The sequence below is a fragment of the Miscanthus floridulus genome, chromosome 4 (genome assembly GCF_019320115.1).
Source record: "Miscanthus floridulus cultivar M001 chromosome 4, ASM1932011v1, whole genome shotgun sequence".
In the NCBI taxonomy this organism is placed as follows: Eukaryota; Viridiplantae; Streptophyta; class Magnoliopsida; order Poales; family Poaceae; genus Miscanthus; species Miscanthus floridulus.
The window spans coordinates 36393113-36420970 of NC_089583.1; the positions used below are offsets into that span (position 1 = coordinate 36393113).

At 46.2% G+C, this 27858-nt stretch overlaps 2 pseudogenes; both read right to left on the reverse strand.

Annotated features, from left to right (window-relative positions):
• LOC136549601 (glutamine-dependent NAD(+) synthetase-like) overlaps window positions 1-9511 on the reverse strand; it is a 30758-nt pseudogene extending 21247 nt beyond the window's left edge.
• Window positions 9512-13053: 3542 nt separating this feature from the next.
• On the reverse strand, window positions 13054-20314 carry LOC136548392 (CASP-like protein 1D1; annotated as a pseudogene).
• Between the last annotated feature and the right edge of the window lie 7544 nt (window positions 20315-27858).

The following is a 27858-nucleotide window of genomic DNA, read 5'->3' on the forward strand; positions in this document are numbered from 1 at the left end:
CTCAGTATAAAGCAGATGTTCAAATAGATTGTCAACAATAGTTACGATATTAGCAGGAAGAAATTTTACAAAATAAACCCAGGATGTTAGAAAATTTATACATACATAGGATTATAAAATTCCAAAGCCCAAGCATGTTTAATTATTAAGTACATCAATAAACGCTTCAAGAATTGGCCCATACCTTAGTCTAATTTAAGATTAACCAGTTGGGCTCTGCTGTGAAGTTCTTCTAAAAGCACATTAGTTCATATTGTATATATGATTATGGGATGAGCTAACAGGCATTACTTATCAAAGCTTAATCATCATACACTGGTGACTGGTTTACAATGTTGAGGCCCATACTAGATGCTCTAACTGGAAGAAAGATTGAGTTGCTTTCAGATATGGTAACAAAAACCCACCTACTAAAGTATACAGAGTAACATTGGAATATTGGAAGACCAACTAACCTCAACTGGAGAAGTCGGAACCATTCCACTCTGAAATGATTGGCAAAGCTTATATGGTACCTTCACAAAAGGTACATTTTTTATGTGGCTTGCTTGCTCTCTGAAACTAGAAACAGATGCTCGATAACTCGATACCTGATTGCAGAAATGAATGATTATCTGTGCTAGAATATGCCTCACATTTGCATTAAAACTACAGCCAGATAGCTCATAATTTATAGTAAAGCAGAACAAATGTGGACTTTGGAGAACTGCATATAGTAAAGCAGAATACGACCCGTGTTTGCACAATCCATAGCTCACAAACTTAAAGCTTAAGAAATATAGTAAAGCGGAATAAATATGGACTTTGGAGAACTGCAAACAGGCAAACGCTCAATAAGAAGTTTCTAAAAGATACAAAGAATAAGTAAAAGCACGGAATGGATATACCAGGCCTAACAGCTAAACTAACTATTATACCCATAACAATGTGATAATTTCTTAACAAATGTTCTTTCTATGCAAACAGGGAAAGGTGTTTCAGATGGTAGATATAGAAAATTCGGGGAGTAGTTGAATGTATTATTTTTGCGACAACCCACCTTACCAATTTTTGGTAGGGTCCAGAGAATTTTGTACTTGCTTGGATAGTTGCAATTTCTTTTGAATGCTCATGGCCCTAGGTCACATCATATGAATTTTACTGTAAATCCCGAGATCCTGGCAATCTCATGGGCACTATGGACAACATTTTTTTCTTTTGGATAGGAACAATTTTATCAAGGTTGGTTGGGCAACAAACCAAAGAATAATTTTCATGTAACTAAAAATATAACAGGAAACACTCACAGGATTACACAAATACAAAAAATACCTAAAGGATTAGAACTTACAGCATCAAGATCTACCAGAGCATCCAGAACTTCTACATCCTTCAACGAGAATTGAGATCCCTGAGCTACCAAATCACCATTTACAGCAATGCAGCAACAACCATCTAGTGGGAACATTTTAAAAAACAGAAAATTTCTCTGGATAAGTATGATCAAAATAGAACACAATTGAAGAATTAAGAAAGAAAGGGCCAAATCAGGAACGTCATTCAGAAACTTAAAGTGTAGAACAGCATACATAGTTAATACATCTTCTGTAAACAGCACTCTCAGAAGGCACTTCAGTTCATAAAAGAACAATTAAATTTCTGTCCCCAGTAAAATATCGTCATGGATTCATGGATAAGCACATGCTACCCCAGCCATCAGCAATCATGAGGTATAGCCACAGGAATTATTTGTGAGAAGAACATTTTTAAGAATTCCATTCATAACATCACATCCCCTCTGTCGGACTACCCAAAACCACTAGCTCCAAACTGACATGCCATGTATCCTACATACAGTTTCAGTACTGCAACCTCCAACGATAAAGGAGAGGACAAAGCATTTTGCTCCTCAGTTTCGTTTGCGTAGTGGATAATATCATGTGGATGTGATAAACAGACATTCAAGTCAGGTATAAAAGAATAAAAAAATCATGAATGACGTGTTGGAGATAATAATAAATTGGTTGACAACTGAAGATGAGAAAATAAAATCAGATAATAAAAAACTAAACTACAAGAGCACAAACAACGGCATTTTGAGATACCATAATAAAGGCGGCCATCATCGCATCCTTGATGATTAGCATACATGTAAACACCACCACATGTTTGAGTTGCATTCCTTATGCAATCAATCCGAAGAGCTTCCTTAACTGATGGTGGCTTCCACTTGCATTCATGAAAACCTCAACACCATTCAATGCTAGGTCAATCCGAGGAGCGTTTGCTGTAAAGAGCTCTTCACAGGTTTCAGCAGCCAAAGACCTGGACAAAAGGAATTTTTTAAAAAAAAACAAGATCAAATAGTAACTAATGCTTAAGTAGTGCTTTATCATCAATAATATACATCACAGAGAGTATATAGATTTATTAGTTTATGAAGCATATAGACTAAACCTTCATGATAAACTGCAGAACATTCGCTCAAAAAAAAAGATAAACTGCAGAACATTTCAAACTAAGAAAGTGATATGTCTTATTTCAGTCCAATATCCAACTCAGTTTGAAAAAAACTTTAAATTGAACTTGAACTCTTCGATACCATGTACTCCTACATGATACAATTGACTTTTAAATCGATGGCAACAAACCAATGGTTTTCTCTAGCATGTTCACTAGAAAAGCAGGAAGCTAAAATTACAACCACAGAAATAAATTCAAGTAGCATTCATACTTACACATCTAAAAACCGCATGTATCCATAACCAAAAGGCACAGTATCCTGGGATATAGCCTCTGAGACTTCAATAGGGAGCTGAAAGTCAACAATCTCATCTTTAAATGTCCAAGCAGAAAACCAACGGAATTCCTGATAATTTCCATCATTTGCAAGGGACATCTTTGGTCGGATCATGATTATCTTGCGATTTAGGCAGAAAACCTGGCAATTATACCGCACACTATTGAAAATAACTGGCATTCCTATGCTGCATAAGATGTTGTCCGTATAGTCCCCAGTTAAAATGTCCTTTAAGCACTCCCATCTGCAGATTGATACACAGTTAAACTAATAACAGAAGCTGCATATAATAAGTCACATGAATAATATAGTGTCTTCCAGATAAGGAGTGCATATTCGGCAGTTGTATCAAGCTAAATGGAATGGTTTCAAGTCCCTGAATGCAGAGAAATACAAATTAAATGACATGAGTGATTTGGTTGTCCTGCCATACATTTTGTTTTTGACTTATCAATTTGTTTACATGTTCTTTGCATTGCGGACAGAGAAAGCTTTCCTAGAAAAAGACTAAAGTTAATTAGTGCAACTTCTAGACAACATAGGTAATTCAACCAAGGTTGAGTAGAGAAGTAACCCATTCCACCCCAAGTGAACTGGTTCCACCAGAGTGAAGTAAAAGTAACTGATTCTACCAGAGTGCAGTAGAAGTAGCTGATCCTATCCTACCAGAGTGTAATCTAGCAGAATCCCCAAATTGTGAAAAGGATTCAGGCTCCACCACACGAGAACGTAGCCACTGTAATGTGGTGCGGGATACTTAATCTCGAGCAACACGGTAATCTACCGAATTTTATATAGGAAAAAGTCGACTTAACCCTTCCACCTTTGATAGATATATTAGGCAAGTGTATATTAGCCAAGTATATAATAGGCAACGGCACAAATCAGTGTGATTAGCACCTGCTATGTAAAGCATGTACATGCCTGTTATACCCTGCCATATTGGCTATATATATGAATGTCACCCTCCCATGTTGGGTGTGTGGTGTTTCCCATTTCTCTGTCATTCTACATGGCATCAGAGCCCGCGTGATCAATCTGATCCCGGACCTTCTGCTTCCGCCCCTTTCTCCTCTCCACCTTTCCCGCCGGCTGACCTCTGCAGCCGCCGTCCACACCATGTCTGTCACCGCCGACGGCTCACCGCCGGCTGTGCTCGTCCACCCCTACACCGCCGTCAATGTGAAGACTCACATCCCGGTGGTTCTGGAGATGAAGAATCCCAACTTCACCAAGTGGGCTTCCTTCTTCAAGTCTCTGTGTGGGAAATTCGGTCTCCTCCCACACATCAGTGAGTCTGCTGACCCCCCCGCCAACGATCCATCGTGGCCCATTGCTGAGTGCACTGTCCGCGGTTGGATCCTCAACACCGTCGACGACTCGGTTCTTGATCTCGCCATCACCGACGAGAACCAAACCGCCCGCGAGCTGTGGGTGGAAATTGAAGCCCTGTTCCGCTCCAACCGCGCACCCCGGGCCGTCTTCCTGCTTGAGGAGTTTCACTCCCTCAAGCAGGGCGACTCGACGATCGACGAGTACTGCCAGAAGATCAAGGTCAAGGCCGCTGCCCTCCGGGATGTCGGCGAAACCATCGACGACAAGCAGCTCGTCCTCAGTCTCCTCCGCGGCCTCAATCCGCGCTTCAGCGCCACCGCCGACGACATCGCCAACGGCACCGTGCTGCCCTCCTTTCCCAGGGCGCGCGAGATGCTCTCCCTCAAGGAACTGCGCCTCGCCAACGATGAGAAGACCACGGCGGCCTCCGCTATGGTAGCCGCCTCCGGCTCTAGCTGCACCTCTGCCGAGTGCCATTCCTCCACTTCCAGCGCTCCCTCTGCCCCTTCCAAGGGTCCAGGGGGCGGCAAGAAAGGCAAGGGCGGCAAGAAGGGTCCCTGGCGCGGCCAGGGTGGCTGGCAGCAGGGCGGCGGCGCTGCCTGGCAGCAGGGCGGCGGTGGCGGTCAGCAACACGGGGGCAACCGCCCCATGGTGCCCTGGTTCTGCTACACCCCCTGGGCCCCCCAGGGCGGTCCTCCTCCACATGGCGACTGGCTGCAGGGCCCTCGCCCTGGCTTGCAACACCCCAATGCCCAGGGCGGGCGTCACCAGGGGCTCATGGGCACCAACCCGCAGGCGCACTTCGCTGCACCTCCACCAACACCGATGTGGGATCAAGCCGGCCTCATTACCGCCTTGAACCAAATGGCGCTCCAGAACTCTGGCTGGGTCATGGACTCCGGCGCCACCTCCCACATGCACAACTCGGATGGTATACTTCTATCTCGTCATCCCTCCTCCTCTTCTTCCATCACTGTCGGCAACGGGCATCAGTTGCCTGTGTCCTGTTCTGGTCACTCCACTTTACCTGGCCGCACCTCCCCCTTCTCTCTTCGCAATGTTCTTGTTGTCCCCTCCTTAGTGCGCAACTTACTTTCAGTTCGCCAATTCACTCGTGACAACCATTGCACTATCGAATTTGACGCGTTTGGTTTCTCTGTTAAGGACCTGCAGACCCGACGCGTGATTATTCGCTCCAATAGCTCCGACGGCCTCTACACCGTCCCCGCCACGCCACAGGCCAACCTCGCCACCTCCACTGACCTATGGCACCATCGTCTTGGTCATCCAGGGGCTGCCACTCTAGATTTGCTTAGGAACAATAATTCCATTTCCTGTAATAAATCAGCTCCTACTTTATGTCATCCATGTCAACTTGGCAAGCATGTGCGGCTGCCCTTTGGTAATTCCAGTTCAGTTTCATCTCTCCCCTTTGAGCTTGTACACTGTGATGTTTGGACGTCCCCGGTCGCTAGCATTTCTGGTGCGCAGTACTATCTTGTCATCCTAGATGATTTCACACATTATTGCTGGACGTTCCCCCTCGTCCGCAAATCTGAGGTAGCCACTCACATCATTAATTTTTGCGCCTACGCACACACACAGTTTAGCCTTCCTGTCAAAGCTGTACAAGCTGATAATGGCACTGAGTTCATCAATACTGCCCTCACCACCTTCTTTGCCTCCAGCGGTATTCACCTACGCCTCTCTTGCCCTTACACCTCCCCTCAAAACGGGAAGGCTGAACGCATCATCCGTTCTCTGAACGATATATGCCGCACCCTCCTCATCCACGCTCACATGCCACCCAAATACTGGGCCGAGGCGCTCACCACAGCCACCTATCTCCTCAACAGGCGCCCCAGCTCAGCCATTCACCATAAAGTCCCCTATGAGCAACTCTACCAGCAGCCACCAGATTACACTATTCTTCGTGTATTCGGTTGTCTATGCTATCCTAACCTCACCGCTACCTCCAAACACAAGTTGGCCCCCCGCTCCACCGCTTGTGTCTTCCTTGGTTATCCCTCTTCCCATAAGGGCTACCGGTGTCTCGACCTAACGACACGACGGATCATCATTTCCCGTCATGTTGTTTTCGCCGAGACGACATTTCCATTTCAATCTGACTCCACCAGTGCGCTGCCAAGCTCTCTGGATTTTCTTGCAGGAACACCAGCGCCGGTGCCACGCGCAGCAGCGGTCGCTCCGTCGCAACCCGACGCTGCGCAGCCGCGTCATCGAGCTCATCTGGAGGAGCTCGCTGAGGACCCGGCCATCCTCCAGATTGGCCCGGTTCTTCCACCTGCACCGGTCGCTCCCCCACCCCTTCGGGTCTACACCCGGCGCCGCACGGCACCAGCTGTTTCCGAACAGCCGGCCCCGGCTCCAGCCGTGGCAGCTGTTCCAGCCATGGCAGCTGCTCCGGCTGTGGTGGCTGCTCCGCCACTGCCACCACCACTGCCTCCGAACCGACCTGTGACGCGCCTCCAGACAGGTTCCCTCAGGCCTGTCGATCGGTACGGGTTCCCTCCAGCAGCTCACGTCGCCACCGGCTCCACTGCCTCGCCCATTCCGCGCGACTACAGGGGGGGTCTTGCTGATTCCCAGTGGCGTGCAGCCATGGCTGAGGAGTACAAGGCCCTTGTCGACAACAACACCTGGCGCCTCGTTCCTCGTCCTCCTGGCGCCAATGTGGTCACCGGCAAGTGGATTTTCCGGCACAAATTCCACTCCGATGGCACCTTGGCTCGGCATAAAGCTCGCTGGGTCGTCCGCGGCTTCACCCAGCGTCACGGCGTCGACTACGACGAGACGTTCAGCCCCGTCGTCAAGCCGGCCACTATTCGGGTCGTCCTCAGCATCGCCGCATCTCGCCAATGGCCTATCCATCAGTTGGATGTGAAGAACGCTTTTCTTCATGGCCACCTGCATGAGACGGTCTACTGTCAGCAGCCCCCCGGCTTCGTCGACCCAGCACGACCCGAAGCCGTCTGCCTCCTCCAGCGCTCCCTCTACGGCCTCAAGCAGGCCCCTCGAGCGTGGCACCAACGCTTCGCCACGTTTCTCCGACAGCTCGGCTTCGTCGCCTCTGCCACCGATGCCTCCCTCTTCATCTACTCCGAGGGCAGCTCCTCCGCCTACTTGTTGCTGTACGTCGACGACATCGTCCTCACGGCTTCCTCGGCCGCTCTGCTTCGACGTATCATCGCCCGCCTTCACTCTGAGTTCGCCATGACGGACCTCGGGGAACTACATCACTTCCTGGGTATATCCGTCACTCGCTCCTCCGACGGCCTCTTCCTCAGCCAGCGGCAGTACGCCGTGGACCTCCTCCAGAAGGCGGGCATGGCCGAGTGTCACTCGACATCGACACCTGTTGACTCTCGTGCCAAGCTCTCTGCCTCGGCGGGCGCTCCTGTCGCTGATCCCGCCGCGTACCGGAGTCTCGCCGGCTCTCTCCAGTACCTGACGCTTACTCGCCCCGACCTGGCCTATGCTGTACAGCAAGTGTGCCTCTTCATGCATGACCCGCGCGAAGCTCACCTCGCGCTGATCAAGCGCATCCTTCGATATGTGAAGGGCACACTGTCGGCTGGTCTCCACATCGGCACTGGGCCAGTCGACAAGCTGATTGCATACTCCGATGCTGACTGGGCCGGGTGCCCAGACTCCCGCCGCTCTACATCAGGCTTCTGCGTCTTCCTTGGCGACAGTCTGGTGTCCTGGTCTTCAAAACGGCAGACCACGGTGTCCCGGTCCAGTGCGGAGGCCGAGTACCGGGCTGTTGCTCACGTGGTTGCCGAGTGCTGTTGGCTTCGACAACTCCTTCAGGAACTTCATGTTCCCTTGAAGGTTGCCACAGTTGTCTACTGTGACAACGTCAGCGCTGTCTACATGACAGCCAACCCGGTCCACCACCGCCGTACCAAGCACATCGAGATTGACATCCACTTCGTCCGTGAGAAGGTGGCTCTCGGCGAGGTTCGAGTTCTCCATGTGCCGTCACGTTTTCAGTTCGCTGACATCATGACAAAGGGGTTGCCGGTTCAGCTGTTTGAAGAATTTCGGTCCAGTCTCTGCATCCGGAATCCTGACGCTTCGACTGCGGGCGGCTGATAGATATATTAGGCAAGTGTATATTAGCCAAGTATATAATAGGCAACGGCACAAATCAGTGTGATTAGCACCTGCTATGTAAAGCATGTACATGCCTGTTATACCCTGCCATATTGGCTATATATATGAATGTCACCCTCCCATGTTGGGTGTGTGGTGTTTCCCATTTCTCTGTCATTCTACAACCTTTCATACTTGGTCTACTTCACCCCTCAACTATGAAACCGTCTGTTTTACCCCCTGAACTTTCCAAAACCGTCTATTTTACCCCCTGGGCGATTTTCAGCAGCGGTTTTGCTACAGTAAAAGCAGGTCTGCTACAGTAAAACGGGTCTATTTTACCTCTGGCCGTAGCTTTTTTATTTATTTATTTTCGGTGAATTTTTGAAAAAGCATAGAAAAATCTAATTTTATTGGACTCCACATGAGTAGATCTACACGGTGAATATATAATACGGTATGCTTTAGTACAAATTTTTTTTTGTAGCTTTAGATTAATTAGAAAATCCAATTTTGTCTGTAATTAATTAGAATTTATCTATAACTAAGTTATACATAGTCCAATGAGTACGAAATTTTTACTATAGTTCAAGCATACAATAATTAGTGTACCATAAAAATTTCACCACAATTGGACCATAGAAACTGTAGCTATGAATTATTCCAATTAATTACAGACAAAATTAGATTTTCCAATTAATCTAAGGCTACAGTAAAAATTTTGTACTAAAGCATACCGTATTATATATTCACTGTGTAGATCTACTCATGTGGAGTCCAATAAAATTATATTTTTCATTTTATGATTTTTCTATGATTTTTCAAAAATTCACCGAAAATAAATTAAAAAAAAAAGAAAATTCAAACCACCATACTGTAGCAACCCGCTGTTACCCTAGCAGACCCGCTTTTACTGTAGCAAAATCGCCGCTTAAAACCGTCCAGGGAGTAAAATAGACGGTTTTGGAAAGTTCAGGGAGTAAAACAGATGGTTTCATAGTTGAGGGGTGGGTATATGAGCCATGCTAGCCGGGCTGGGCCGGCCGAGACTAGTAGGGATAGAAGGTACTAGGCGGTGACGTACGCGTGGGCGGTGGTGTCCTGCTCGAGGAAGTGGTCCTCGCAGCCGTAGCCAGTGAGCTCGAGCTCGGGGCCGACGCGGATGGCGGCGCCGGCAGCCTTGGCGCGCGCGATGGACTCCTTGATGTTGCGGAGGTTGGTGTCGAAGTCTATCGCCCACTGGTTGAGGTTGCACGTGGCGACCCGCAGTAGCCTCATCTCGCCCGCCACCCAGATGAGGGGCCACTCCGCTCCTCCTCCTCCTCCCGAATCGAGACCGCCTGCCTGAGATGAGAGGCTCGTTTGGTTCGGCCTTCGGCGCGCGCGGGGAGAGGATTGAAGGCGGCGGCTGAAGAATGTTTCGGCTTTGAGGCTGTCCGCACCGGGCACCTGTATGTCGCCCTGCAGGTCCGCATAGCAAAAGAAATTGCCGCAGCGCAGGCCTGTATCCTGCACCGGGAAATAAGGGGAGGAGAGAGGAACGCCAGATACAGAGAGCGTACGGCAAAATGGTAAAGGCGAGGTGGGCCCCATGCGCGTGCTCGGTGGGAGGGAGGGGAGAGAGAGAGGGGGATTAAAAAATTAGAGAAAATGGGATAGAGTTTGATACAGAGAGAATATGGGTGTGGGAGATGGTACTGTAAGTGGGTGACTAGGACAGGAATATACCTTTAGAGGTGGGATTTAGAGGGATAGCAGTGCGGACAGCCTGAGTCTGTCTCCTGCGCAACTACGTGTTTTATACAGTTTCGACACTTTTTTCAGCGTATGATTAAGATCCAACAGTCTCCATCCTTCTTCTACCTATAGCTTTCAGCCTTCTTCTATCTTCAGACAATCACAAGATCACAAATACACAAATCACAAGAAATAATTTTTTCTATAAAAAGACAAATCACAGATTCAAAGACGAATACGATGACGAGATGCAACGAACTTCTGAACTTGCCGATCTACGTTTGGACTTTGGAGTACCGACTCACCCGTAGTGTAGTGCAGTGCAGTGCAGCGTGAAGTGTGGAGAATGGCGGTGAAGACATCACCGTGGCACCGTGGCATTGTAGTGTATTATTTCCGTCAGCTCTGTCGGTCTCCAACACGCGATCGTCCCATCCATGCACGCTGACGCTGGACTGGACTAGCACACGGGCACGGCCACGGCGGCGGTGACTCCGAGCGCCAGGCCGTTCCACGTTGACTCAGCGGCGCCACACCACTCCCGGCCCAAGTACGCCGACTGACCCCGTTGCGTTCCTGGTCTCGTTGTACACCAAAAATCCATGTGTTTTTTGTGCTAAAACACACATGTGTTGTATAGCATTTCTTCGACTTTTTGTGTGGGCCTGTGGAGGGAGTGGCTGTGCCTGTGGGGAATCGAATCGACGAACATCGAAAGCACCGAAGGCGTGGCCGCTTGGGCGGCTCCGAAGGTGGAATCAGGCGCCAACTGTCTACTGGGACTGGGATCCACCCGTCAGAACTCAAAGCCCTACGCTACGTTGCTACAATACCTCGCCGGTCGAATAGGTTCGTTTTTGGGACGGACGACTGCTGCAGTTCTCCAAACGGAAATGCTCCTACGCGGTGGTCCGACGCTATTTTAACTCGAATCACAGGCCATGCAGCCTCCCAGCGGCCCTGACATCTCTACTTTCTCTCTCACACCGCTTTTCGTCTCTCCGACGCGGCTAGTCATCTCTGTTTGCCTTTCTCCTTCGTCGTTAACCGCCTTACTCCCTCACTACCTCTTCCTCCCTCGCGGCCCCGCCTGCTCATGCCCATCCTCTTTCTTTCCTCGTAGCTACACCTACCCACCTTCTTGCCTCGCCGCCATGGCAGCATTGTGGATCTAAATGGACACCTCTATGTTGAGGTGTCTCTCGACTATGAACTCCTCTATGGTTGGATCTATCTCTCGACGACGAACTACACAATCGAGGGGTGGCCTCGCTGGCGGCAAGCTCCTCCATTGTGTTTAGACTCCTTCACAAGAAAAGGTCAATCGGATCTGCACTCTATGGTGGGTTATGTCGTAGTATGTGATTTTGTTGCCACAATCAATCTTGGATGTTACAAGTTCTATGGCAGACTTCGTACAAATTGGATTTTGCGATGTTGCAATAGCTTATTTGAGATGTTGCAACATGTTTTTTTATGTTACATGAGGTGATTCAATATGTTTCATTGGATAATTTTGATATGTCACATGGTTTGATTTTGAGATGATGTGGTTTGAACGTGAAGCAAAAGGCAATGTTGTGGTGAGATTTTTTGTTCGAATCATCTATATGAGTGCGTGTGATGTTCAGCTTTAATTCTTATCCTCGATGTTATATAAGTTTATTTTCAATGTTGCATACACTATTTCTTTAGGCCATGTTTGTTCCAGATTTGGCCTCTTTTAGTCACTAAATTGCCAAACATGGTGACTAAAAAATAACTAAACTGATTTAGTCCTCTAGTCCCTTGGGGTGACTAAAGGGGACTAAAACAGCCAAAAGACACCCTCAGCCCCTCGTTAATGCACAGAAGGAGAGAGAGATAGTGAGAAGAAGGGTATTTTGGTCTTTATATAGTAGCTTTAATGGCCTTCCGTCTCTGAATCCAAACAGATAGGGACTAGACTAAACTTTAGTTCATGGACTAAATGGAACTAAATAAGCTCTTAGTATTGCGAATCAGCCTGTTCACTTGCTCGTATACAATCGTGGATTATAAGCTGGAACGGTACTTTTCTCTCATACCAAACTAGTCAGCAGTAAATAATCCACGATCGTTTACGGCCAGCCGAACAGGCTGCTTGTTTCTCAATGTTGCTAGCAATAATTAACATATGATCCATTTATCTTTCTTTCCATCTCTCCCTCACATATGACAAGGTGCAGAGTCTGTACTGGCGCTACAGGGAGCGCAACCATCATCACCGGATTTTACTATTGCGTCACAGGGAAAAGAAGCGATCTGTGACGTGTGTCAGCAAAGAAAAGGAGCGCTGGAGTAGAGCGGGTAGAGCGAAAGCGTCCGGATGGTTATTTGTGTTGGACGTCCGGACGCTGGTAATACCGTTATCCAAAAGCAAAGCATATGCTACGACAGGTTTAGTTGAAGTAACTGAAACAAGGCAATGGAAGTTTGGAATTTAGAAATTTAGGACCTGTTAGTTGGCTTCCCGGCTCAAACCAGGCCTTCCTCTCTCACTCCCTCACCCATCACCGTGGCCCAAGCACACCCGTGAGCCCACGAACCAAGTTCTTTTTTTACTAGTAATTGGTTCTAATTCTGTTCAAAAACAAATTAGTAATTGATGCTAACTGGTTAATACGCACAGTTTGTTATATTTTAGGAAGGATGAGTGGATGACATGCAGTCATAAAGGTTATTAAGGCCCCCTTCGGAACGCGGGGCTTTTTCCCATTCCTACTTTTTTTTTGCGAAAAATGAAATGAATCACGTGAAATTTCTACGTTCTAAGGGAGCCCTAATAAGGTCCATAACACACTCGATTGGGAGTGAAGTGTCTATAGGGTCTGGATCCAATTCCATGGTTGTGTAACGGTATTGCGTCGGATTAAGGCCAAAAAATCGTTAACCAAACAGCACCTTGTCATAACTAATACTGAAATGTTTGTTGCACAAGCAACAGATGAACCAGCTAGAATAATATACAGCAACAACTAACGATGGTCGGGGGGAAAAACACCTAGAGTGAAATATAAACCGCACAAACACACAAATACATAGTGCAGTACAGAATACACAGATGACGCTCTATATTCTTCGATTCCCTGTAAATTTAGACCACAAGTAGAAATATATAGATGTCACACCATGAGCCGGCGATCGATGTACGTATAATCAGGTAGCTTAGCCAGCGACTGCGGTGGTACAAGGAGTGGGCGTTGAGGATGGTGAGCAGGACGAGGATATGGAGGCGATGAGGCCCAGGAAGGCGGAGCTGCCAACGTGACGGCAGAAGTTGCCGTAGAGGTTGCAGATCTTGTTCCAGTTGGTGTGCGTGTTGCCCTTGAGCCCGATCCACGCTACACCACCCGCTGAGCCGGTCGCTGAAGCCATGATAGCTGCGTATAATTAACTGCCGCCATGCATGCACGCGCACACAAGGAGATAGCGAGATGCACCAAATTTAAATGGATGTTATGTTAGAAATAAATACATTTCCTTTTCGCGCGCTGACTAGTAATAAGCTCTCTTCTTGAGAGTTTTCAAAGATGCATGGACCGAGTGACTTCAAATACCGGAGAGTAAGGCCCCGTTTGGTAGGGTTTCACTTCACTAGTGAAGCCATTTTTTTTTGGCTTTAGCTCCACGAACAGTTCTACCGGTGGAGCTGAAGCGGTTTTGGTAAACCGTTTGGCAAAATGGCTTCCCTGTGAGAGCATGTTTTTAGGGGCCTGGAAGAGGAGCCGGGAGAAGCCACTTTTTTGGCTCCATCCCACCCCAAATCATTGTGAGAGCATGTTTTTAGGGGCTTCACAAGTGAAGCTATTTTACTTTACCCCGTTTGATAGAAAACAGCTCCAAACGGCTCCTGAAGCCGGTGAAGAAGCCCTGTCAAACGGGGCCTAAATACGTACCGGTAAGCAACAATAAGATCTGCCTATATATAGAGATTGGTTAATAACTCTACGTGAATTTCTAAAAAAAAAACTCTGCGTGAATTAAAGTAACTTGACCCAAATACTCAATATTTTGATGTACATGTCGCATCTATATAGTCAATAATTGTCGATTTTGTCATAGGAAAAAATATCTTCTTATCCACCAGAACATATGGTGTAGTCATAATACTTCGTGTATTATATTGAAACGATTTTTTGAAACCTAATCCCCTTTAAAAAACGAAATTTAGTAAAATATTGTGGTGAACTAATATGACTATTATTTATTAAAAAATAGAAAGATCTATGTTGGTTTTTTTCTTACGAAAGATGGTTATATATATATATATATATATATATATATGGAAATCATGATATCGTTTTTTAGCAAGATCCCTATTATGTTTTCTTGAAAAGATTTTTTTTAATGAAATAATATTTAGGTGAAGATCAGAAACTAATTAATAAACGTGAAATACTATAGCAATATCAAAATTAAGCGTGACAAAGCCATTTTTTTAATTAAAAAGACAGTAGTTGCCCAAAGTTTTTATATGTCAAATTAAGCGCAGGGCCGGAAAAAAGAACGCTATTATAAAGAAGAAGAAATTAAATATATTGTCCAAGCTTATTAATTTGTATAATAAGCAAGGTGCTCACCACATCGAGCAGAACAAGGAAGAAGAGAGTCTTGGTGGGACAGGAGCCGGAGATGCGCTTAAGCGAGGTGAGGGCCGTCAGCAAGCTGTAGACGCACGTCACGCACAGCGAGCGCCATCAGCAGATATCGTGAAATTTTTGTATTTTGATCTATTTTTAAAATATTTTTTTATAAAAAGACCCTTGTCAAAACTTTTGCTACAAATAAACCATTTTTAAGCGTCTTAGGAAATCACGCCGAGGTATGAAGGTTGACGTCGACTGACACGACGCCGAGTCCTTGCCACGTCACTGACGACTCCGGGGCTGGCGTATGGGGCCCAGTACGTCGGCGTCGTGTCAGCCAACGCCACAGGCCTAACTTCGGCGCGGTGGGGAGTCACGCCGAGCTCTTGACACCATCCGGCGCGCGGCCCAGGCGGCCCAACAACGCTTCGTGGGCCAAGAGGTCGGCGTGCGATCAGCTGACGCCGAGAGACGCTAACCTCGGCGCGGCCCGACTCAACGTCGAGGTTCGGTCAGTTGAGGCCGCGCCGCAGCCCCCTTCTTCCTCCTCCCTCCATTCAGAACCAACAGGTGGCCATTTCTCACTCCCTCTCTCTTCCCACGAACCCTAAATCCTAAATCCAGCTCTTGGGAGGCCAGATCGAGGGTTTTGACGTTTTGCCAAGGTACTCCTCTTTCCCCTCTTTCATTTCATCCATTTAGATTCGGTTGTTTGTGTTTTTTTTGAACTTGGTATTATAGGTTTGGTTTATGTTCATGTCATTTGTGCAATGTATGGTGGTTCAAATGATTGAATGACCCAAATGTATGGTTATTGTTGTTGTTGTATATGTTATGGTTTATAATCATTGAGTTAAATTTTGTGTTTGTTGGGATTCAAATTTGCTTAGGGTTTGTAATGAAAAGCTTATTTGGGAGGTATGGCGATTTAGTGTTAGTAGCTTTACATTCGTTGCAAGGTATTTTGGATTGATTTTTTTCCTACGTAATGTTAGGATGCCAAGGCGTGGTAAAGCTCGTATTCCAAGATAATCCCAATGTTTATTCATTATTTGTGTAATAAATAGAAAACCCTAGGTTTAGGTTTGGTTCTCCGTTAATATAACTAAATTCTTTCAATTGTAGCTATGGTCGCTAGAGGGTAAATCCCTACGACCTAAAGTCTCTCCCTGAAGGTGTTTCTCGATCCATGTGCTTTTATGGTGATCCTTGCAAGGTAGATATCTCTGAAGATGAGGAAACATATAGACAGATGTACTGGATGTGTCCCAATTATGAATGGGAACCTACAAAGCAACAACGTCGTGCATCGATTGTGAGGAATTTTTATTGTGTGTTAATTAATTTTCTTGTGATATTAAGTATTGCTTATTTATTTGTTTTGTAACAATTTGTTTTTCTTGCAGACCGTTCCACCACTGTGTGACTTTGAGCAGTGGATTGATACTGAGATCAAGGAGTCGGACAAGCAGCATCTAGAAGGTCTGAAGGAGTGGGATGCGGAGGTTAAGGAGAGGTTTGAGCAGAGACGCGGACAGGAGGCGATAGAAAAGGAGCATAAGGAAGAGGAGGAAAGGAGACGTGTTGCTGCATACAGGGCGGAGAGGGAGAAGAAGCTTGAGCGTGTGCGCCGAGTGAAGGCAACGATGGAGGAGAATCCCGATGCCCAGAGAAAGAGAAAGTGGCCTCGTTGCACTCAATAGGTATTTGGTTTATTCATGAGCAATGTCGTGTAGCCCTGGACTTTTTTTACTATGTTGTAATGCACTCTGCTTTTATTTCAGATGAACTTATTCTCTGGACTTTTTTTATTATGTTGTAATGCACTATGCTTTTATTTCAGATGATCTTATACCCTGTACTTCGTTAACTATCCTAGGACTGTAGTGCTACTGTTTGTATCACTGAAAAGGCTACTTATGCTGTTGCAGTCACTGAAACGGCTACAAGTACTGTTGTAGTCAATGAAAAATCTATTTAAAAACTCACTAAAAAGCCTAGATTCGTTTATTGTTGTATCCGTATACGCAATGAATTAATATCAGAGTGATGTACTGTATTTAGATAAAGTGACAAAACACAGGTGTAGCCTTTTCAGATGAAATGACCGGTCATGGTTGTAGGCTTTTTAGATGAAGCATCTAGCCTTTGTAGATTCAATAAATGAGTACGCACACAAGTTTTTTTGTCAAGTAACATTCATGGTGAACCTGCCTTCATCTCTATATATAGTGCTCCATGTCTTGCTCCACATCCACACAACTTGTTTTCTGGTTTAGTTTTAGCAAATGTCGAGCGGAGGTTCCTCGAGTGGAAAGGGTTTCGACGGAAGGAGAGGAAAGAGGGTGAGGAAGGGACCTCCGATTGTGTGGGAGGGTTCTCTGGGTCCTGATTCTTTTGAAAAACCAATAGAGGAATTTCCTTTGGAGAGGAAGAGTGACTTCACCCGTGAGAGACCTCTTAGATCATACAACAAGCGCATTGAAGATTGGCCAAAATGCTGCCACAGTTTGGATTGCGTTGTGCAGATGTACCACGAATGTGACGGTGGAGGCCGTCGTTTCTTCATATGCCCGTGAGGATTTGTATTTCCTTTGAACTCTCTCTCCTTTTTGAGATTTGCATTTGGTTTGTAGTAGTACTTATTGGTAGATGGGTTTTCAGGATTCAAGCTGTTCAGATAACTGTGGCTTCACTAGATGGGTCGACCCTCCTCCTATCTATCTCCATCAACAGTACATCACATATCTACAGGGACGCATCTTTGACCTAGAGTATGGCCCTGGTTGTGTACAATGGAGTACTCTTGGAACCATGTTTTCAACTTATCCATGGTAGCAAACAATATGCCCTTCCGTATGATGAGGCAACCGCTAACATCAGGCACTATTGTATCACTTGGCCCACCATCAGCTACTGCCCTGTGACCATGGCTAAGGTCCTCGAAATCACTAACTAGTGGATCTCTCCAAGGCAAGACCCTAGACAATATCTCTATTTCCCTAAAATTGAGACAACCAACAGGGCGATCATCATCAGAGTCTTTGGCTATCTCCTCTACGAAGGATTCATCATCTCCAGCTATCTCCATGTCAAAACGGTTCGTAGCCCTAGCATCACCAAAGTCTTCTTCACCACTAAGATCATCTTCGTCGCTAAGCTCATCCTCAATAGAAAAGTCTCCGCTAACGTCGTCCAAACCTTCTTCTGCATCACTAATTACATAATCATCATCCTCTTCATCACTATCATGATTGCCCTCATCATCAGCAACCGCATTCTCCTCCTCGTCTCCACCGCCCTCAAACCAACCTCCATCACGCTCGAGCGATCCAAACACTTCACCACCACCGTAGCCTAGTTGTGTGATAAGTATTTTTTCTTCAGACAAAGGACCCTAACCTATGTGAGCGGGGGAAGATGGGCATGCTTCGAAGTTATCATTTTCTAAGCCGGACTCCTTACTTACTACTAAATCCAAAGATCGCACTTCTGAGGCCAATACAACTGCCTTGTAATCATTCTATTTAGACTCGCTTGTAATTTTGAGCAACCGCTTGATCCGAGGACCCTTCGACGATCCAACATCTATGACACCTTCAAACTGAACATGCATGTCTCCTTCATTCCAGCCTAACTTAACCTTCACTCGCTCCACTAACTGGTTCAAAGATGGTGTTTCAGAAAAAATCAACAACTCCTCACACATGTCTAGAAATTCCAAACTATCATCTCTTGTCCTAACAATACGGCCTCCATGATGCAACCTCACTAATTTATCCATCTACAACCATCACACAATAAGTAGTGTCACATATCAATATATCATGCGAGTTTCAATCCAATAAGTAGGAACTAAAATATATTATTTCATCTTTTTCAACCCCAACAACATAATTATTTCTAGTCATAAAAAATTAAAATCTAATGACCAACAAATAACTAAAATATATACTAACCCTAATGACCAACAAATAACTAATCTTAATGACACCTACAATAAACAAAGAACCCTAATGACCAAAATAACTAGAAACCAAACTAACCTAACATGTTCAGCACATAAAACAATTAAACAACAATGCACTCAATCAACCTAAGCCATACATTTTGCAAATGCAAATACACATATATCAAAACACCATACACCCATGATTCCACATGATTAAAGACAATGCAAGCACATCTACGTGGATAGATTGGAGGAGGGGAGGGACCATTACCTCGAGCAAGCTTCGGGAGACGAGATCCGGGCACCTAGGGTCGTATTTGGGGGTTAGGGTTTCGTGGGGGCAGTGGGGGAGACGAACAGAGAGCCGGCGACTTCAGAATGGAGGGAGGAAGAAGAAGGGGACCGCGGGGCGGCTTCAAGAGTCCAGACCTCGGTGTTGAGTCGGGCCACGCCGAGTCTGGTGGCTCGACGTTAAATGACCCAGCGCCGAGCTATTGGGCCACGGAGCGTTGTTGGGCCACCTGGGCCGCGCGCCGGATGGTGCCAATAGCTCGGTGTGTAGTCCCACCGCGCCGAGGTTGGGCCTGTGACGTTGGCTGACACAACGCCGACGTATCGGACCCCATGCGCCACCGTGTCACCGTCGACCGGGGTCGTCCGTGACGTGGCAAGACCTCGGCGTCGTGTCAGTCGACACCGACCCTCATACCTTGGCGTCATGTTCTAAGACGCTTAAAAATGGTCTATTTTCAGCAAACGTTTTGACATAGGTCTTTTTGTAAAAAATATTTTCAAAAGGGACCAAAATGCAAAAATTTCACAGCAGATATCTACCAGAGACAGCGATGAGCACATGGCCACATGCATGCAAAGAGTCGTCGTCAGAGGCCATGCTCCATGCAATTAAGGCACGCCGGCGCCGTGATGAGCGCCGGCGAGTCGTTGAACTTGAAGGGGCGGGAGAGGAGGAGCCCCGGGTTTTGCGGGACCGGGACGAGCGCCGTCTGCTTGGCGGTGGCCAGCATGATGAGCCCCGCGAGCGTCACCGCGAACAGAAGCGCCCTCAGGGCCAGGTCGGCGCTGGAGAAGCTGCTTCCGCGCGCCGCCGGAGGCGGGGACGGCGCCTGCTTGCCGGACTCCGTCGTCGTGGCGATGTCCAGTCCACGGTGGCCATGGCTGATGGCTCTCTGGCTCAGAGGCAGCTAGCTAGCTAAATTAGAGAAGCTGCAGGTGCTACTAGCCGGCAGGCGTACGTCGATCGGGGCGTGGCTAGCTGTGGTGTGTTGCGGCACGGCGGCTCTAGATGTTGCCGCTATATAGCCGGGCGGCCGAGGTTGGTTGGCACGTACAGCCGTACATGTACACACGGGACGGCGTGGCAGCATGCCACGGCGGCACGTGAGAACGCGACGTCAACTTGTCTGATACGGGAGCAGCAGCCAGCCCAGCAGGTAGGGCGCCGGAAGTCCCCTAGCTAGTCTGGGACGAATTTTGTATGTCCACATTAGCTGGAGCTTTGATTTGATTAATTAGTCTCTATCTGCCTTAGCTTCCTCTGACTAGTGATCGAGTGGAGTGCTACGCCAGTTAATACTGTTAAGTTTCGTAGGACTCAATCGAGTCAAAATCCCAGTAATCAAAGATCCTAATACACGATCTACAATGAGGCATAAAAGGAAGAAAAGGGATAGGTAGAGTGTGAAGTCGCAGACCATCGAAGGCCGTAGTGGTCGCAGCAGCGGGAGTAGTGGAAGCGCCGGCCGCGGCCTCGTTCGCGGATGCCATCTGCGCGCCGGCAGCGACGTTCGGTGGAGAGAGGAGTCGGTGCAGTGGCGTCCTTGACGGCGGCGTGTGCGTCGGGGTGGCGTTGCCGGCGTCGGTGGTGCTTCTCGTCGCTGGCAGCGCTCCTTCTCAAGATCGGGTTAGGGTTAGGATGTCGGTGGGGTGTCTGGCGGCGCGGTGAACCTCGTACTACGAGCCCCGGCCCCACCTTTCCTTTATAGCACTGTGCAACGGGGGCCCACCAACTATGTAGGGTTGGACACCCACCGATCAGGGCGCGAGAACAAGGCCCAAAGGCCGTTAGGCCTAATGGCGTGGGAGATCAATCCAACATTCTCTCCCTTTATCTCTCATCACTTTCTTCGTTCTTTAATTCTTACTCAAAACTTTCAATTTATATTTTTCTTGCTTCCATCCTATTTCATCACAGATTAGTGCATAGAACTGTCCCATCATCACAGCAATTAGTGCCGTTAGACTAACAGCCACAATACACTTCTCCGTTTTGAAATGTAAACTTTCTTTGGGCCCTTCGTATGTTCGAGAATTATAGACTTTTCCTTAAACCCATGTCGGCTACGTGTTCTCTGAACACGTTGGGTGGTAAGCCCTTTGTGAGCGGATCTACGAGCATTTTCTCTGTACTTATATGCTTAAGATTTATTATATGATCCCGAACTTTATCTTTCATAACATAGTACTTTATGTCAATGTGTTTGGCAGCACCACTTGACCTATTGTTGTGAGCGTACTATATCGTTGGATTGTTATCACAATACAATCTCAGTGGTTCATTTATATTATCAATCACTTTCAATCCGGGTATGAATTTCTTCAGCCAATTCACCTGCTCCGTTGCCTCATAGCATGCTACAAACTCGGCATACATTGTCGAGGATGTAGTTATGGTTTGTTTGGAGCTTTTTCATGATATATCCCCTCCTGCGAGAGTAAATATATATCCTGACGTGGATTTTCTTTCTTCTCCCGCATAATCAAAATCTGAATACCCCTCTATCTACAGGGAATCAGATCTTCTATACGTAAGCATGAGGCCTTTCGTACCCTGCAAATAACGCAGGACTTTCTTCACTAAATTTCAATGTTCAATTCCTGGATTCTTTTGATATCTGCCAAGTAACCCGGTAACAAAAGCTAGGTCAGGGCGTGTACACACTTGAGCATATTGTAAACTTCCAACAGCAGAAGCATACGGTACCGCTTTCATTCGGTCAATTTCATATTGGTTCTTGGGACACTGATGTTCCCCAAATCTATCGCCCTTGACTATAGGAGTAGTTGAAGGACTGCACGCATGCATACTAAATTTCTTCAGGACCTTTTCTATGTATGCCTTTTGCGATAATCCTAGAACCCCCTTTCTCCTGTCTCGGTGAATCTCTACTCCCAAAACGAATGAGGCCTCACTGAGATCTTTCATATCAAAGTTTGAGGACAAGAATTTCTTCATTTCCATTAGTAGCTTGATATCACTACTAGCAAGTAAGATATCATCCACATACAAAATTAGGAATATGTACTTTCCATTCTTGAACTTTGCATAAACGCAATTGTCCTCAACATTTTCTTTAAACCCAAAACATTTTATCGTTCTATCAAACTTCAAATACCACTGTCTTGAAGCTTGCTTCAATCCGTAGATTGATTTCTTCAGGCGGCATCCCATATTATCCTTTCCTTTTACGACAAAACCTTTCGGTTGTGCCATATAAATATTTTCTTCCAAATCCCCGTTTAGGAAAGCCGTCTTTACATCCATTTGATGTAACTCCAAATCATAGTGGGCTACAAGTGCCATTATAACTATGAAGGAATCTTTACATGAGACTAGAGAAAACGTCTCATTGTAATCAATCCCTTCTCTTTGCGTGAAGCCTTTCGCCACAAGTCGCGCTTTAAATCTTTCTATATTTCCTTTGGAGTCATATTTCGTTTTGTAGACCCATTTACAGCCTACTGTTTTGGCTCCTTTAGGAATATTTTCTAAGTCCCAAACTTTATTGGTACTCATTGATTTCAATTCATCTTCCACGGCCTTAAGCCACTTTGATGAGTGGTCGCTTCTCATGGCTTCTTCAAATGAGGTGGGATCATCCCCCATCTGACATTCTTCTGTTTCATAAACTTCATAGTTATCAGTAATAGCTGATCTTCTTATTCTTTGAGATCTTCTAGGTGCCTTCGGCACTTGTTCCACATTGGGATGTTGTTGTTCTTCCTCATGTGCAACATTTGGTTCTATAGGTTCCTCAAGGATAGGTTCCTCAAGGACAGGAACCTCATGTTCATTCATTGTCGCCACAGGAGAACTTGCAACAGGTGTTGGCACTGCAGTGTCCTGCACTGTCGGTGCAACAGCAGCAGGTAGCGTGAAGAATGGTTCTTCAACCATCGGAGTGGGTACATGTACCCACTTTTCCTGTAGGCTAATTTCTCGTGCTACCATGCTCCCCCTGATCATGTTATCCTCCAAGAATACAGCGTGTCTTGTTTCTACAATCTTCGTATGTCTGTCAGGACAATAGAAGCGATATCCTTTCGATCTTTCTGGATAGCCAATAAAATGGCAGCTGACTGTCTTGGAGTCTAACTTTCCTATGTTTGGGTTAAACACTTTTGCCTCAGCCGGACAGCCCCACACACGCAAATGGTTAAGTGAGGGTTTCCTTCCTGTCCATAATTCATACGGTGTTTTAGGCATCGATTTACTTGATACTCGATTAAGTATGTGAATGGCGGTTTTCAGTGCCTCCATCCATAAACTAATCGGTAATGTGGAGTAACTTATCATGCTTCTTACCATATCCATTAAGATATGGTTACGTCTTTCAGCCACTCCATTCTGCTGAGGCTCCCCCGGTGTGGAGTACTGAGCGACTATGCCATTTTTCTGTAGAAACTTTGCAAACGGTCCTGGAATTTGGCCATATGGGGTATGTCACCCATAGTACTCTCCACCTCGGTCTGATCGTACTATCTTGATTTTCTTATTGTGCTGATTTTCAACTTCAGCTTTAAATATCTTGAATTTATCCAACGCTTCCGATCTTTCTTTAATTGGATAAATATAGCCATAACGAGAGTAATCGTCTGTGAATGTTATAAACGAATCATAACCATCTACACTTTTTACATGAAAAGGACCACATATGTCTGTGTGGATTATTTCTAAAATTTATGTGCTTCGTTTGGCATCTTTTATAATTTTCTTGACATACTTTCCTTTGATACAATCAATACATTGTTCTAAATCTGAAAATTCTAAGTGCGGGAGAATTGATTCCTTAACCAATCGTTCTATTCTCCCCCTTGAAATATGGCCCAAGCGACAATGCCATAATTTTGAAGAGATAGTATCAATTCTCTTCCGCTTCTTAGTTACATTCGCAGATGGGGAATCATCCACATTCTCATCGTATACTTTGTTCGCATTCTCAGCAAGAGATAATAAATAAAGCTTATCTTGTCGGAAGGCAAGACCAACACATTTATTATCAACCAGTATCTTACACTTGCCACCACCAAAATGGCAATCAATTCCATCATCATCAAGTTTCGAAACGCTTATCAAATTTCTACGCAAAGAGGGAACATAAAGTACTTCTTTAAGTCTAAGTACAAAACCATTATTCAATTCTAAAGAAAAAACTCCAATGGCTTCAACATTGGCTTGCACTCCATTTGCAACTTTAATCGTTCTTTCTCCTCTTTGCAAGGTTCTCGTCCCACTTAACCCCTTTCTTTAGCAGAGATTTTAGGAAGTCTGGACAATCCTTCTTGTAGTGTCCCTTCTTGAAGCAGTGCTTGCACTGATCTTTTTAAGCTCCACCATACTGCTAATTCTCAGAATCTTGGGGTTTCTTTCCCTGTGAATTGGAGGAAGAGGCCTTATCCCACTTAGGTTTCCCTTGTGGTTTAGAATTCTTGCCATTAAAGTTCTTTCTTTTGTTATCCTTCACAAAATAAGTGGATTCACCCTGTGAGGACTTTATCCTCTTCTCTTCTTGAGCACATATTGAGATGAGTCTTTCTATGCCCCATCTTTCAGGCTGCATATTGTAATTCACAATGAAGGTGTCATATTCTTTTGGCAAAGAAGCAAAAATCAAATGAATCAGGAAATCCTCCTTCTTCAAATTCATTTCCTTTAGCTTAGATGCCGTAGTGTTCATCTTCAAAATATGCTCTCTTATGCTACCACCAATGAATTTCTCATTCACAAGCTTTTTAATCGGTGAACTTGCTATGGCCTTGGTAGACCCAGTAAACTGACTCTTGATTTTCTTAAGATATTCTATGGCAGTAGCACATTCAGGGATTGAGCCTCTTATCTGTTCTTCTATGGTGGCCTTGGCCACCAACAGGCACTTGCGGTTGGAGAGAGTCCATTGCCTATGTTCAAGGTCATATTTCATTCTTATTTCAGCATGATCATGCTTTCGAGCAGCGAAATCAGTGTCAGATTCATTTTCATCTTTCACTGGGTCCTCTGGCTCAGTAGGACACGGTGAGGTGATGGCAAAATTGACCTCTCCCAACGCAAGTTCCAATTCATACTTCTCCCGCCACACACGGTGATTGGTCCCATTGAGTGTCGGGATGTTGGCAATGTTCACAATGCATTTGCCTCCTGAAACCACACCAGAGTAAGTAAGAAACATTTATACATAAAATTTTATGCTTTAACTCAACATTGGTCAAATTAAAACTTATAATTTATCCATGCAAACATTTTACATCACCGTTGGGCAGAAGTAAAATTAATGCATAATTTCTCATGAATCAAAATTATAATATTGTTATTAACAACGTTGGTCAGAAAATAACAACATCATAATCTCATAAAAAATTATCAGAAATTCATCACTTCTCTTAAAATTAAATTATCCCATTGGTTCAAATTTAATCAAAAGAGAACAATAATTATCATGCATAGCGGAAACTTAATAATCTTTCATATTATTATTTTTCCAGAAGCGCTAAGTACTTTACTGTTTTCTGACAAAATATCGTTGGATAAAATTTGCATAGAAAATTGTATCAAATTCATCAAAAAAATATGCATTAAAATTGCTCCTGGAAAAATAATAACAAAAAAAATTCTTATCAGTTCAGCCCAGCGCGGCCCAGGACGGCAAAAACTGGCTCGGCCCAGTCCTCCACGCGCGCGCAGGCCGCAACCTGGGCCTGGGCCGGCAAAGTCGCGCTGCCGCGCGCGCCAGCCTGGGCCAGCCGGCGGTCCAATCGCGCTCCACCATCGGATCGGATCAGACGGCCGAGCATTTGTTTCGGCTGGATAATAACTCCGACGTCGCGCGGGTGCCTGAAACCCTAGGTCATTCGGCCGCTGCTTCTCTCTCTCTTCTTCGCCGCTCTCTCCTCTCTCTACCTCATCTCTTCTCTGCGCAACAGTGACCGAGAGCGACGACGGCGAGCGAGCATGTAGTGGGGCGACCATAGCGCCGTCGCCGGCGCGCGTGCTCCCCAACGGGTGAGCACGCCGCCGTCGAGTGGCCTGGCCGCGATGCTTCCTTGGCCAAGCCCGGCGAGCCAGCTCCCCGGCTCGGCTTCTTCTCCCGCGCCGGTGAAGGGACATCTCGACGCATGGCGAGGTAGACCTTCTTCTCCCTTCGGATTCGTTTTCTATCTTCTTTCTTTTCTTTTTACTCGTTCACCCAAAAAGGGGATCTAGGGTTAGGGTTCGGTTGAACCCGATTCATGTTTTTTTGTTTGATTCGAGTTCTCCAAGATTGTCCCCTTTCCCCTCTTCGGATTTGGGTCTGCTTTTCTCTTCTCCGAATAAGGATTTAGATCTAGGGTTCGGAATCCGACCCTCCCCTTTTTCCCTTCTCTGATACCATTGTTAAGTTTCATAGGACTCAATCGAGTCAAAATCCCAGTAATCAAAGATCCTAATACACGATCTACAAAGAGGCATAAAAGGGAGAAAAGGGATAGGTAGAGTGTGAAGTCGCAGACCATTGAAGGCCGTAGTGGTCGCAGTAGCCGAAGTAGTGGAAGCGCCGGTTGTGGCCTCGTTCGTGGATGCCATCTGCGCGCCGGCAGCGACGTTCGGTGGAGAGAGGAGTCGGTGCAGTGGCGTCCTTGACGGCGGCGTGTGTATCGGGGTGGCGTTGCCAGCGTCAGTGGTGCTTCCCATCGCTGGCAGTGCCCCTTCTCAAGATTGGGTTAGGGTTAGGATGTCGGTGGGGTGTCTGGCGGCACGGTTGAAGGGTCGACATGGCGGACTAGAGGGGGGGGTGAATAGTCTTTTCTAAAACTTAATCGCGTCAGCTAACCGATACAAATGTGGAATTAAAACTATCGGTCTAGCCAAGACTATACCCCACTATATATGTTCACTAGCACCTTGCAAAGATAACAATTATGCAAGAAAGGTGCTGGGCTAGTTAGAGCTCTCCTAAACAATTCTAGGAGCAAGGTTACACAAACCTATGCCACTAGTATTTTAAGCAATAAGAGAGCTCCTACACATGCTAGTAGGCAAAAGCACAAAGCTAACAAAGCTCACTAGCAATGCTCAATAACAAGGCAACCAATGCTAAATTAGAGAGCGCAAATACTTAGCTACACAAACTAAGCAATGTGACTAACAAGGTTACACAAATCAAATTAGCCACGCAAGGAAGCTAATTCTTTGCTACACAAGCAAGAAGATAATTAGCAAGCTACGCAAGCTAACTAATTATTAAAGCAACAACACAAGCTCAATGTATATAAAAGTAATTGCAAGCTTGTGTAACGGGAATGCAAACCAACGGGAAGAACAAGGTTGACACGATGATTTTTCTCCCGAGGTTCACGTGTTTGCCAACACGCTAGTCCCCGTTGTGTCGACCGCTCACTTGGTGGTTCGGCGGCTAATTAGCATCACCCGCTAAGCCCACACGTCGGGCGCTGCAAGAACCTACCCCTTGAGTGAGGGTTGCTCAATGACACGCTTTACTAGAGTTGCTCTTCGCGGCTCCCGCGGGGCGAGCACAATGCCCCTCACAAGCACTTCTCCGGAGCGCCGCACAAGCTTCTTGCGCGCTTCGATGGAGACCACCACCAAGCCGTCTAGGAGGTGGCAACCTCCAACAGTAACAAGCACCACCGGCTTGCAACTCGATCACCTAGTGCCACTCGATGCAACCTCACAATGCAATCGCACTAGAATCGCTCACTCACACAATCGGATGATCGCTATCAAGTATGTGTGAGATGGAGGGCTCCTAAGCACTCTCAAGCATGAACACAAAGTCCCCCAAGATGCTCCGCTCTAGCCATGGCCGAAGGCCACTTCTATTTATAGTCCCAAGGGCTAAACTAGCCGTTACCCCTTTACTAGGTAAAAATCGGGCCGACCGGACGCTGGACCTCAGCGTCCGGTCGCCCACAGACGACCATGTGTCCCGATTCCAACGGTCACTTGTCCTGACCGGACGCAGCAGCTTCAACTGACCGGACGCAGAAACCTCAGCGTCTGGTCGTTTCCAGTAAGCTCCCCAAGGCGTATTTCTTCG